We start from the raw sequence: 14,237 nt of genomic DNA on the forward strand, positions 1-14,237 counted from the left end.
GTTTTTAGACCCCATCAGGCTAAGTTGCCACAGCGGCCCAGTGTCAATGTCCAATGTCGTGGAAACAAGCAATGAAAGCCCAAGTGCCCTCCCCACCACAGGCTTTTCTGACTTCTTTTTTTTGGACTGCAGGTGGAATTTCTTTCCCAATACCTTCTAAAATGGTAATTAGGCTGGGAGGCTGGGGCTCCAATTCTGTGTGTACACAGGCCCGTTTTAATAAATTCTCTGGAGATGGAGAGAGGAAAATGTTATTTTTTCTTAACATGATGGCAGAGACACTCAAGAAGTAGACGCCAACCCCGAGGGCTCTGGGGATATTCCCAGTTGTCCCTGCACGGTGATCACTCCCCAGCACTGCCCACCCATACCTCAGGTATCAGCCCTGCAGCCCAGCATTGCCCTCCCTGCCAGCCTTGATCGGCTGAGGTGCCCTGAGTTTTCAGGACTGACTCCCTCACTCCCATCTTCACTGTGTGTCTCTGGCTCTGTCTCCTGTCCCCGTCCCCTGCCCACCTACTCTGACAACACGTGTTTGCCACGTGCTTACTCTGTGTTGGCCACAGAATCCGGCTGTGCCTTGAGCCAGGGCATGGAGGGTAGAGGGTGTTCAACCTCATCCTGTGTGACAGCAAGTCCCCCCCGCCCCTGGCCATGTCTGGGGCTGAACTTGCCTGCGTCCCCGGGGGGCTGGTGTGAGGATCCAAGCATGCAGAGGGGGTTTCCACACCAGACCTGTCTGGGATCCTGCTGATGAGGCTGTGGCGGCCCTAGAATCTCGATGGGGCTTGGGCTCATGGGGCAGAGTGGAGAGCTACTGGGGCTTCCTGAAGGCTGGCTCTGATGGGATCAAAGAAGCCAGAGTTTGTAGGAGACGGGCCTGGGGGCCTGGGCCAGGGCAGGATGGCAGTAGCAGCAGGGCGCACAGACTTGGGGCAGCTCTGCGAGGGGAAGGGCAGGGAGGGGCATCACTCATCAGTCATGCAGGGCTGGGTGAGGGGGCCTGGGCCAAGCCTGGGCTGGACACACAGAATCGTGGGAGGCATGAGCGAGCAGAGTAGGCCTGTGGGGTGCAGAGGAGCGAGAGGCTTGAGTGGGCTCTGGGTTTCTGTCCAGACACCCCAGAAGAGTATCAGTACCATCAACACAAAGGAAAACGAAAAGTCAAGTGGGACGTAATGATGGAACAGCCAAGTGAAGGTGTTTGAAAATGGCTATTATGTGAGTGGGTCCAGGAAGGGCTGGCAGGATCTGGATCCCTGAAGCCTTAAGAGCTGATGAGTTTCCTGGGTCGGATTGTAGACAGCAAGTGGAAGGCCAGGAGGAAAGGCCTTTCTCCATAGAATCCAAGGTGCCACGTGTCCTTAGGTGGTGTCCAGGTAACCACCCAGCACCCGAGGAGACAGGGGAGGGCCTCCACCCCTGCCGAGGTGGGCAGAGTGGCATCACACACTGAGGAGAACTGAGTCACACACTGAGTCAGCACATCCTCTCATATTAGCTCCTTCTTTTCCTTCAAAACAGTGCTGCCTTCCGAGGCCTGGGTTGAAATCCCACCTCTGTCACTTAGCTGAGAGTCTGGGCTAGCATCCCAGTTTCTTAGTATTGCATTTTTTAATCCAGAAATTATTTGGATGGAATTTAACCCCTACATCACCTAGACCAGTGGCCTCAAACTTCAGCAGTAGGAATGTGGTCAATTTGTATTTAAAGCATAGCAGCATGGACGCCTTAAAGCCTAGATGATGGGAAATTTTAGACCCGAAATACTGTTGATACAAATGTACATTACCATGCTCTGTAGAGAGCAATACTAAACAACAACTCCACTGCAAATTAAGTCGATGATGATGAAGTGAAGTGAGCAATAACTTGCTCACAAGTGTTTGTATGGGAAGCTGTGGCCCTCCTATCCATGCCTGCACGTGCATGAGTGCAGAGCCCTGGCACTCTGCCGGGTGCTGCCAGGTCCCCAGACTTCTGGCAGAACACTGAACTCTGTCTTCGGCCAACTCTAGCAACACGGTGATTTTATCATTATTAATACAGTTAAGAGTTTCATGTTTCACAAATATTAGGTTCTGTGGTCAGAATGTGAGGCAACACTCTTATACAGTGAAATACCCCTAAATGTCAGGCAGCTTGGCAAGATGACCCTGCCCTCAGACACCCACTGGAGCAGCACCAGTCACCCAGGTGCTCCATTTGGACATTTACCTAGGACTGGTCTGAGGGCAGATTGACTGTGACATCTTTTCTTTCCCTCCCTCCTCTCTGGCTTCTCTTCCACTCTTTTTTCAAGCATATTAAAATTAGCTATGTGGTCAGCCTCTAGTACACAAGGCTGACTAACCTGGCTTAAACAAGGGAGGGTTTCGGTTTTTCATGTACAAGAAGTCACAGTGGGCCTTGAGATGGCCCAGCTGTGCGGTGATGCCATCAGGCACATCCCAGGCCCCTGGGCATTCTGTTTTGCCTTCTTGTTCTGTGGGTTCGTATCTTCATGCAGCTTGGCTGTTGCTGCTTCAGACATCAACCTGTGCATTCAAGGCAGAAAAAAAAGGATAGCAAGAACTTCCTTAGAATCCCATCCCCCAACCCCCAGCAGACTGCAGCTTGTGTCTTATTGGCCAGAACTGAGTCACCTGATCACCATTACCCTCTAGAGAGGCTGGGGAAGCAGTTTTTCTTTTACAGTTTCCAGGCCTGCAAGGGAGTAGGAGCTTGCCAGTTGGTATTCAGGGGAAGTCCAATAGCACCTGCTAGTGTTCATAAGTGAAGTGGCCCCATCATATAACTCTGGCCCAGGTTTTAGTAATCCTTCCTAATTTACTTTGTGGGTTGCTTATAGATGCACTTAAAAGTTCTCCCCCTAGAACCTCTTTCTCCCTGAGAGCCGAGGAGAGGGCTTGTGCATTGGATCCATTTGTGAGCCTGTGGGAGAGCTCTCAGGGGAGCTTCAGGCCACACATCCCTCTGCATCTGTGTAGCTTTTGGAAGAATTGACTAATTTTGATGAAACTTAACCCCTTATTTGGGCTTCCCAGGTGGCACTCGTGGTAAAGAACCTGCCTGCCAATGCAGAAGACATAAGGAATGCAGGTTCGATCCCTGGGTCAGGGAGATCCCCTGGAGGAGGGCATGGCAACCCACTCCAGTACTCTTGCCTGGAGAATCCCAGGGACAGAGAAGGCTGGTGGGCTACAGTCCATGGGGTCACACAGAGTCGGACATGACTGAAGCGACTTGCATGCACACATACAACCCCTTGTTTAAAGTTGGAAAGTATATATTGTTGGTTGATGTTTTAGAGCACAGTCAGGAAATGAAAGAGCAGTCAATACATATTTATATTGGTTGGTAAGTAGCACAAGCCAGTTCCCATTGGGAGGAAAGTGGCCACGGGGACTGTGTAACCTTTGAGGCTAAAGCATCGGAAGGAATCCAGGTACCTGCCCTGTGGCCTTCCAGCCAACTGCCCCTCCCCCGGGGTACTTGGTTGAGCTGCTGGCCAGGCCAGAGCCTGCCCAGCGTGTTTTCCAGAAGCTGTTGTCTCCCTCCCCCGCCGCACCCACTTGCTGGTCTGAATCCCTAAGTTTCACCAGCTTCATTTGCATGCTCATTTGCATAACTTTATCCTGATACTCTCCTCTGAGGGTTGGTAGTGCAGGGCATAAACAGCAGCTTCATTGTCAAGGGCCTGCCATGCTCAGCTGCTTTCTGCCACTTGCCAAGATGCTTCCCCAGCCACGGGCCAAGCCCTGGCCAAGGCTGAAAGAAGACATGCATACATTCCTTTTCATGATTTCTTTTCCTGAGAAGAGAATCTCGAGTCAACTTATGCAAATTACCATGCAGATTTCTACCACAGACTTTATTACTGTGTCTTGTCAGAAAGTGGATGCAAAATTACATTTCATAATAAATGCACGTAGCAAAAACGATTTCAACATGTGCCTCAGGAAACATCTCTTTCCTTGGGCATGTGCTGGGCCACTGGGAGCTTTTGTGCAGAGGGAAATGTATAATGTGCCATCATTCTTCACTGTGTGTCTGAGCCCCTGTTAACACTAGTTAACATACCTGCGGAAGAAGATAAACGTGGATGCAGCTATGAAATCTGTCTTGTTAAGGTTCCTCCTTTTTTGTATAAGATGAAGTGCCTGCCATTTTTCATAAGCAGTACAGTTGGCAATATTAAAGGAATAAATAAGCACTGCCAGGTTTGGGGTGATCCAACCACAGCAGGATGCAGTCTGGCTTCCTTGGAAGGGCATCAGGCAGTAGAGGAGGCTCACCCAGCACAGCCACGGAGGGGAAGGGAGGGAAGGATCATGGGGGCCATGGATCCCCAGATCCATGAGTCAGAGTCCCTGCTGCCCTTGTTATCCTCTTTACATCTTTGTGGAATAGTTTCCAGCAAGAATAATTCACTGCCTACTTCATAAGAGGAAACAGAATACAGAGAGTGAATGCTGTGGTTCCTTTGAAACTCATTTCTCTGAAGGCCAGCCTTTCCTGAAGCTCTGTGAACACTCATTTACTGGGGATGTGAATAGCAATTGTCAGCACCAAGATTCCCAGGACCGAGTTTGGGAAACATCAGATTACATGGAATTGTTGCTGATTCTTCAGTGCAGGACTTCTCAGAACCTTTACTGTGTCAGTGTGCTTTATGGCCCCCCAGAACGGGCTGGAACATGAAACCTTTCCCAGAAACACTTGCTCACAGTTCACTTTCATCCTTGTAGATGGCCTCTCTCATGAGGCTATGTTCCACAAAACCAGCCTGAGAAGTGTTATTGGAGGGTCTCCTGTAGGTTAAGTGGGTGGGTTTCTTCTACAGCTTCTCTTGGAAATCCTACCATCAGTCGGTCAGTCCTCATTTTGTCTGTACAGAGTACTTTCACATAGTCTAACTCACTTGATCCAAGAGTCCTTGAGGGAAGTTATGATTGCCCCCATTTTAGAGATGGGAAGCTGAGGGTCAAAGAGGCTGTCATTGTTCCAGGACAAGCCCATTAAGGCACCAGCAGAAGTCCCTGAAAACAGACCAAGGACCCATTTGGATGAGGCACTCGGCTAGCTGCACGCCAGATCCTCCAGGGCTGGCCGTGCTCTGCCCCAGGAGGCATTGACAGAATGTCTAGGTTTGTTGTCAGAAATCTGTCCTCCTCCCGCATGGAGGCTCCTGGTCACCTCAGTCTCTTGGCCTCTGGCATCACCAGGGCTGTGTGCGTATCATTGATCTGGGCTTTACCTTCAAAGCAGAAATGACTGCCTCCTCATCTCACCTCACACTTATGCCTCACAATCTTTTTACATCTTTTTCTTTCCACGTGCACATACATAGTTGCATGCACACCTGTGTGTCTCCACTCATCATATGTCTAGTCACACACATTCATACACATGTTCCCCTCAGTACACACACACTGTATGACTTCTACTGAACTTTGAAGGGAGGTTGTGGCACATAACAGGAAATCAGCAAGATTTTGGGGGCCTTTGGTAGGAGGATGTGGCCTGCCTGTGGTGGTGGTTTAGTTGCTAAGTCATGTCTGACTCTTGCTACCCCGTGAACTGTGGCCTGCCAGGCTCCTCTGTTCATGGGATTCTCCAGGCAAGAATACTGAAGTGGGTTGCCATTTCCTTCTCCAGGGGATCTTCCCGACCTAGGAATTGAACCTGGGTCTCCTGCATTGCAGGCAGATTCTTTACCAACTGAGCTGTGAGAGAAGCCCGTGGCCTGCCTGGGTAGCTAGTTATTCTTTTTGTCTGGTGTTCCCATATTATCCTTTCAAACAATTCCTGCTGATCTGTTTTCAGATTCACTGACTCATCTGTCATTTGCTGTCTACTGTTAAGCATTTTAAAACTTCAGATATTGTATTTTTTGTTCTAAATTTGTATTTGCTTCTTTATAGTTTCTCTTTCTCTGCTGAGATTTTAAAATCTGGGCATTCATTATGAGCATATTTTTCTTTATATGCCTGAGCATAATTATATTAGCTGTCTAAAAATGCTTGCTGCTTTCAGCATCTGGGTCACCTCAAGGTTGGTCTCCATTTAGTCTTTTTTTTTATTGAATATGGCTTTCACTTTATAGTAGTTTTGAGTTGTATACTACACATTGTGATTTAAGACTATGGATTCTGCTTGTTCCTTTGAAATAACATTCGTTGAACCCAGATTTTCAATTCTCTTCCCTGTGGTAGGCAGCAGTTTAAAGTTCTGTTCGGCTTTGTTTGCCTGTCTGTTTGGTTTTCGGTCTTAAGCTGCTTATGGTCTCTTTGGGCCAGGGATTTGAGTAGCATTTTCATGCAGAATTTGGGGTGCCCTGTCTGTGGCATTCTCATCTCCAGGATTTTCCACATTTTCTAGCGCTGTGATAGTTTTATGACCTATTCTTTCATTTTTAACCAATAAGACTATGGGTTTCTTGCCAAGTGTTAGCTCCCACCCCTCAGCTCCAGCCGGGACTGCCTTCCGGTGAATAAACAATCATAAAAACAGGAGGCTCACCCAGAGCCATTCTCTTTAAGTTTTTGACTCCCCTCTAGATTCTACCTGTTTGTAAGTGCCTTCAGGTAGTAGTTTGTTACATTTTGCTCAGAGTTTATCTTTGTAGTCTGCAGGAGGGTTGGTCTGATAGGAATTCTGCCATTGCCAAAATCAGAACCCGTCTCCCCTCTGTCTGGGATTACTCCCCCATGCCTCCAATCCACTACTTCTCCCTCCTCCTGCATGCCCGCCTGCTCAGTCGCTTCATCTGTGTCAACTCTATGGACTGTAGCCCGCCAGGCTTCTCTGTCCATGGGATTCTCCAGGCAAGAATACTGGAGTGGGTTGCCATGCCCTTCTCCAGGGGATCTTCCCCACCCAGGGATTGAATCTGTGTCTCTTGTGTCTCCTGCATTGGCAGGAGGGTTCTTTACCAGTAGCACCACATGGGAAGCACCGCACCACATGGGAAGCACCCCACCCCCCGCCTTACTGCCCTTCAATTACAATAGTCCTTCCCATCTGTCTAATCTGTGTTCTGATTAGTTCTGTGTGCTTGTCTTAGCTCCTCCACAAGTTTGGAAATTCAAGGCTGAATCCTGAACTCTGAATAGGTGTTAACCATGTGGAAGAGCATTCCAGGAGAGTGAATAGCTCCTTATACAGAGGGACCAGAGTCTATTTTGGTCTGCGAATAACACATAGTAAGCACTCAAGAGTGATAAGTGAATGAGTCTTACTTACTTACTTACACCATATGCCAGAAAGGAGCTGCCCAGGGAAGACCATTACTGCCTTCTCCCTGTAGATCTGGCCTGTCTGGGCTAGAGCTGGCAGTAGTGTAGGGCCAGCTGCTTATGCCTTGTGTCTAGAAAAATAAATGATGCTGAGGAGCTAGAAAATTTCTGGTAATCAAGGCCATCTTAAAAGTTCTTGTTTCTGTTCTGCCCTTAGCTGACTTTTCTTGTTGTTGAAATGCACATGAACTTCCTCTTAGGTGGACTCTGCCAAGCTATGGCCAATGGCCACAGATTTTGACACTAGGGAACCAGACAGGATGTGACAACCCCCCCCCCGCCCCCCCACTCAGCGACAGCTTCAGAAATGAAGGGACTTCAGGAAGCAGAGGGAATACGGCTCAAGTGTCAGGAGGAAGGGCTTTGCAGTCAGGGAAACCTGGGGCCTAACCCTGCCTCTGCCACCCCACCTGGACGACCTCAAGCCTGAGTGAGCCTTGGTTTCTTCATCCGTGATTAGTCCCTTCTGCTGGCATGGACATCTCCTTGTCTCTTACCTCAGACAGGGAGTCTGCCCCTCCTTCTGGGTACCATAGCCTCCTCAGACCAATTATTGCAGGAGCTCAGAGTCTGCACAGCTGTTTGCAAACTATTCCTCAAATGAGTTATCCAAGGGCTTGTCTGGAATTCTGATTCCCAGACTGACACCCCGGAGATTATGATTCTGTCTGTCTGGGCTGGACTCAGCAACCTGCATATTTAACAAGCTTCTGATGTGATTCTGAAGCAAGTGGTCCATGGACTACATGTTGAGAGAGAACTACCAAATCACTTTCCAGTGGGAGAAACTGACCACTGTGAGATCTTTCCAGTTTAGTAGAGAAACTGTTAGGGGAGGGGCCCTGAGGCCAACCTGAGGGCTTGGAAAATGACTTGCAAAGGAGTGGATCTTGATCTCTAAATAAGTTTTAACCTTGTGAAAGAGCATTAGAAGAGGCAGGGAACAGCATTAGCAAAGGCACAGAAATACAAAGTGACATGTGTGTAAGAGTCCTGACCACAGTCTTATTCCTAAAGTGTAAAGTTCAAGCTGGGCAAGAGGGGAATGAGATCAAAGAGGGGAAGCTAGGAGCAGGCCCTATGCAGGCCAACCTCAAGCATTTATACGGTTTCCTGGAGGCAGTAGGGAGTCATATGGTAAGATTTATGTTTTAGGAAGGTAACGCTGGTGCTATGTGAAAGATTAATTATCCAGGAGAGGGACTTCCCTGGTGGTCCAGTGGTTAGCAATCGGCCTGCCAATGCAAGGGACATGGATTTGATCCCTGGTCTGGGAAGATTCCACGTGCTGCAGGACAGCTAAACCCATGCACCACAGCTGCGTTAGAGACTGCAAGCTGCAACTCCTGAAGCCTGTGCAGCTAGAGCCTGTGCTCTGCAACAAGAGAAGATGCCACAATGAGAAGCCCTCACACTGCAACTGGAGTGTAGCCCCTGCTCGCCACAGCTAGCAAAAGCCTGCATGTAGCCATGAAGACCCAGCATAGCCAAAAATAAATTAATCAATTAATTTAAAAAATCATCCAGGGGAGAACCCGGGGGCAGAGAGATGAGTCAGGAAGCTGTTGCAGCTATTCAGGTAAAAGAGGTTGGGGGACTGAACTGGGGCAGTGATGGTGGGAATGGAGAGACATGGGCAGTTGAAAACACTCTGGAGGCAAAGTGTCAGCTCAGTGATCCTCTGTTGTGAGGGAGTGGACTGTGAGGAAGTGGATGTGAGAACAAGGGAAGAAGAAGAACTCAGGAGGGCTTCCGGAGGCTTCGGCACCTGCAGAGGTGGAGGTGCCTTTCATGGAGATGGGGAAAGCAGAAGAAGTAAGCCAGGAGGGGAGAGTGGGCTTCTTATGGGATACACTGTGTTTAGTGAGGGGTCTAGAAGACACGTGGATGGACATGTTCAGTAAGAGATCGGCTACCTGGATCTGGGGCTCAGGACAGAGGTGAGGCCTGGGATGTAGATTGGGATGTAAATGAGGTACCCAACACAAAACAGTCGGGAATGCCACTGTTTTAAGAACAGAGAAATGAAGAGGATCCTATAAGAGGCTAATGAGGAGCAGCAGCTAGAGAGGCAGGGAGAGCCAGAAATGAGTCATGTCATGAAAGCAGAGGAAGCCAGAGTGTCAAGGAAGAGGACTGTTCCACTGGGTCAGGTTCATCTATTACTAGTAGAGTCTGGCCTATAGAGTATCCTTACAGTTTGGAGATGAATGGCCATGGCGACCATAGCCAGAGCAGCCTCAGTGGGCAGAGGGGCAGGAACCAGACCACCTTCACTGAGCAGTGGGTGGGAGAAGAGGTGGGGACAGCTGGTTTGGGGCCCTTTCTCAAGAAGCCTACCAGTGGAATGGAGGTGAGAGATTGGCAGAGAGCTAGAGAGCCACTTAGTGACAGGGACCTATTTTTTTTTAAAGATGCAAGAATTTTAAGAATGTTTCTTGGATGAAAGGAAAGAGTGAGTAGAGAATGAAAGGTTGAAGACAGAGCAAAGATCCTTGGTGGCTGAGAGGGTCAGAGCCAAGAGAACGCAGGGAGAGGCTTGCTTTGATAGAAGGAGCAAATGCTCGGCACCTGGAGGGATGGGAATACATAGACAAATTTGCAAATGCCTTTGAATCCTGACTCTCTCATTTCCAGCTGTTGATGCTAGGCAAGTAATTTAACGTCTCTTATGCAGTTGATCCTTGAATAGTATGAGTTCGAACTGGGCTGGTGCACTTTTATGCAATTGCTTTCAGTATTAAATACTACAGAATTTCACCATCTGCTGTTGGTTGAACAGAGGAATCGAAGTACATATACAAAGGGCCAACTATGAGTTATATGCAGATTTTCCACTGTGTGGAAATCTAACCCCCACGTTGTTAATGGGTCAACTTTACTCAGTTTTCTTAGCAGAAATATACAAATACTAAAGAATATAACTCATAAAAAGTTAACATAAGTTAATTAATACATATAAAACACTTAGGACAATGGCTGGCACATGATAAGCACTCAGATGTTTAGCCATTGTAACAACAGTAATTATTATTATTATATTAGAGGGGGAAAAGCAAGGAATGAAGTGGTTTGTACCTAATATAAAGTAACATTTGAGGCCATCTTCTGAGAGTAAGTCTCACTGAAGATGAGATGGGGCAAAGCAGAGGGTAAGATGTTATGAATTATTGCTAATATGGATAGAAGTAGGAGGTGGTCAAGGACAAGTCACATGTGTTTATGTTTACCCACAGACTTACCTTTTCTGGTGCTCCTAGATTCCTTCTTTGCTGGGAGCCAGCACATGAGATCCCACCCATGACAAGGTCATGAGGGAGAAAACCTGATCCGTCTTTTAAGGATTCGTGTGACAAATCATCACAGCTTTCCCTTATCTGAAAATATTTCTGTTTTACCCTCACTATTGAAGGAAATTTTCACCAGCTGCAGAATTCTGGGCTGACATGATGAGGATGGTGGTGGTGGTTTCTTTTAGAATTTTAAAGATGCTGTTCCATTGTCTTCTGCCCTCAGTTGTTTCTGAAGGGAAATCAACCATCATTGCTGTCATTGTTTCTTTGTGTGTATTGCGTCTTTCTGTTTCCTAGCTGCTGTCAAGGTTTTCCCTTTATCTCTAGTTTTCAGCAATTTGACTATGACTTGGATGGGTGTGATTTTCTTTGTCTGTATCCTGCTTTAGGTTCACTGAACTTCTTGAAGCTGTGCGCTGATGTTTCTAATCAAATTGAAAAAGTATCTGGCTATGTATGCATGTTTTGTTTTGTTTTTGTCTTTACTCTTTCTGAAACCCCAAGTGCATCGTGTGTGTGTGTGTGTGTGTGTGTGTGTGTGTGTGTGTGTATGTATCTCAGGTCTTTTATATTGCGCTTGAAGTTCTTGAAGTTCTATTCATTTTTAATTTATCTTTTTAGTCTGTGCTTCAATGTGAACAATTTCTTTTGACCTGTCTTCAACTTTACTGCCCTTTCCTCTGAAGTGTCCTCGCTGCTCTGATTCAAACCCAGAGGATTTTTATTTTAGATAGTGTGTTTTTTTGTGTGTAAAGATTTATGGATTTGGGGACTTCCCTCGTGGTCCAGTGGTTCAGACTCCATATTCCCAATGCAGGGGCCTGGATTCAATTCCTGGTCAGGGAACTGGAACCCATATGCCACAACTAAAAGATCCTGCAGGCCACAGCTCAGACCTGGCGCAGCCAAATAAATAAATACTTTTTAAAAAAGATTTCTGGGTTTTAGTTTAGTCTCCCTCTATCTCTTGAAATTCACCCATTATATTCATCTTTTTCTTCTACATTTTTAGTGCATTTATAATAATTATTTTAAAGTCCTTGTCTGTTAATCCAGTGTCTGGGTCATCTGGATATGTTTCTATTGAGTTTTTTTACCCTCAATTATTGGCTTAAATCTGCTTCTTTATGTCTAATCCTTTCTTATAGTGTAGTGGACATTGTGAATAATAAGTTTTAGATGCTTGAATTCTGTTACCTTCCTCTGAAAAGTATTGAATTTTATTTTAATGGCATTAAATTATGTGCAACTAATTTTTTTGAAGGGTTTACTTACCATGTTTAAAGTTTTTTATAAGATAGGTCTCTTTTTGTTTTTCCCTTAGTCCTCTGATATAACCCTTATTTCTGAGATGATGTCCTTTCTCCCAAGGCTGACCCTTCTAGGGTTCTAATGGAAAGCCTGAGGTGTTACCAAATCCTTCTAACTTGGTGGGACTAGAAAGCTACCTCAGGGGAAAAACTGGTTAAGCATAGGATCTCTGTTTATTTTCTTTCCTTCCTTTAGAGATTATAACCCCTCTATTTGTCTGCCTGTTTTGGTCACTTTTCAGTGATTGCAAATTATTTCTTGTACTTGTCCAGGATTTATAATAGTTGTATTGGGCGGGTTAATTCATTACAAGCTATTTAATCATTACTGGAAGCAGAATTGAGGGAGGTGTTTTTGAGCTGAGCTGATGGCTCAGCTGTGACCAAGGACACATGCTTCGGCACCAGGTTGTGGGAAGGTCTTGTTCCAGTGGCTCGGCAGCCTGGTTGGGTGGAAAGTGTGGCCAGACAGGTCTAAGAGAGTGGGCAGTTAAGGAACCAGATATTTCTCTGATATAAAAAGAAGCATGAAAGTGGGAATAAAGGTAGGAGAGAGCTGGAGAGATAGGAAGTTGGTCCTTTTAGCCTGACTCATCATTACTGCTCACTTGGTCAGACTGTTGTTAGGGGTAATAAAGTATGTGAGTGTTCAGTAGATGGTTTTTATGATTATGGAGGCCACTGAGTTGAGCTTACTAGGGCCTGATCCACATGGCACAGTCCTTATCATGTCATCTGGTGACTTCTCTGTCCTCCATGGAAGCACACATGAGGTGAAATGGGATTGTTGTTACATTATCATCAGGAACATCACCATCGCCATCCATGCTGCCTCCCCTTTAGGGGTATGTTTCTGTGTGGTTCTTTGCTCTATTAGTTAGGTCAGAGCTAAGGTATGTTAAAGAGAAACCCTCAATAACTGTTGGCTTAGGGAAGATAGTTCAGTTCTCTGTCACACAATAGTCTAAGAGTCTCAGACTGCAGAGACAAGCTCTACAGGGCAGGAACTCGGGCTTTCCTCTGTCTTGTTCACCAGTCATCACCACTCTATCACTCTCATCTAGATGGGCCAGTATGACTGATTATCACCTGTCTTTATTCCAAGCAATGGGAAAGGGCAAGGGGCAGCTGTGGGTACATCCCGCTTCCCCATGAGGGACCCATCTCAGAAGGTACACATGTCACCTTCACATCCCATTGACCAGAACTTAGCTACCCAGGTACAAAGAAAGCTGAGAAATACAGTCTTTACTTGGGGCAGCTGTGAGTTCATTTTTATGTTTGGAGCCCTAATACTGTATAAAGGGAGACTTCATATTGGGGACAGCCACCAGTCCCTGTCACCAACCTTGAGGTCATGAACCTGGTTTTTAGCTCAAGGGTCACTTTGTGGAAGGAGCTTGGCAGTCACTGGGGAACCCACTGAGCACTGGAGTTGAGGGATGTCCACCTGCTCTGTACATTTCTCCTTGTAGGTATCAGCAGACAAGGATCATTGCTCTAACGTACACTAATAAAGCGGATGTAAGGAACAAAGCTCATTCCACAAGCTGCCCGTCAATTCCCCATTCCCCAGCGGCTACACCATGCTGGAAAGGTGGACAAAGCTGGGGTTGAAAGTGCCCAAGTGATGCCAAGATTTTACGCTGATCCTCCTATCTCTGCCGTTGGTTGGCAGAGTCACAATAGGCATGGGCTTTAACTTTCCTGGTCTCCAGAGTAGAGGACTGAGTTGTGTCTGAGGTATTTGTTTAGCATGAGTGTTCTAGGATTGTATGATTCCCTGACACTCCCTGTCTTTGCACTAAAGCAAGCTCCCAGGAGGATGCAGCCACCTTAACTCCTTTATGAAATGGGAGGGAGTCGGCGGTATACACACACCTGCTTGCAGTCAGCTGGGGGCCTGCAGACCTGGGCTTTTCTATTTCCTTGGGTTTCTTTAGTTGTGGTTTTTGTAGTCAGAAGTCAATTTTCCATTCAACTAAGCCTATTTTTTTAAACCTTATATTTCTTTAAAAGATACTTTAAATTCTGCTTTTAGAACTATTATGTGATCATTGTAGAAAATGGAGACAAGTATAATGAGGGAAACAGACAAACCAAAATCACCCATAGTGTCAGCACATGGACACTGGTACTATTCAGGCCTTAGTGTGTAGTGCCTTCGCTTCAGCATCTAAGAAAACAAGAAAAATGCTTCTGTCTCTACTTCAGTTAATCAAGCTGATGTTTTGTAATCTGCTTTCTTTTACTTAATGACCATTTCCTGAAATCCTTAAATATTTTTTAAGAACGTGATTTTTAATGAATGCCAAGCTTTCATCATTTGGGTG

General features: G+C 46.5%; 1 protein-coding gene across 1 annotated transcript in view; it reads left to right on the forward strand.

Annotated features, from left to right (window-relative positions):
- RAB6B (RAB6B, member RAS oncogene family) overlaps positions 1-14,237 on the forward strand; it is a 58,086-nt gene that overhangs the window by 31,211 nt on the left and 12,638 nt on the right. The window lies entirely within an intron of this gene.

Source organism: Odocoileus virginianus, chromosome 4 (assembly GCF_023699985.2).
Source record: "Odocoileus virginianus isolate 20LAN1187 ecotype Illinois chromosome 4, Ovbor_1.2, whole genome shotgun sequence".
In the NCBI taxonomy this organism is placed as follows: domain Eukaryota; kingdom Metazoa; phylum Chordata; class Mammalia; order Artiodactyla; family Cervidae; genus Odocoileus; species Odocoileus virginianus.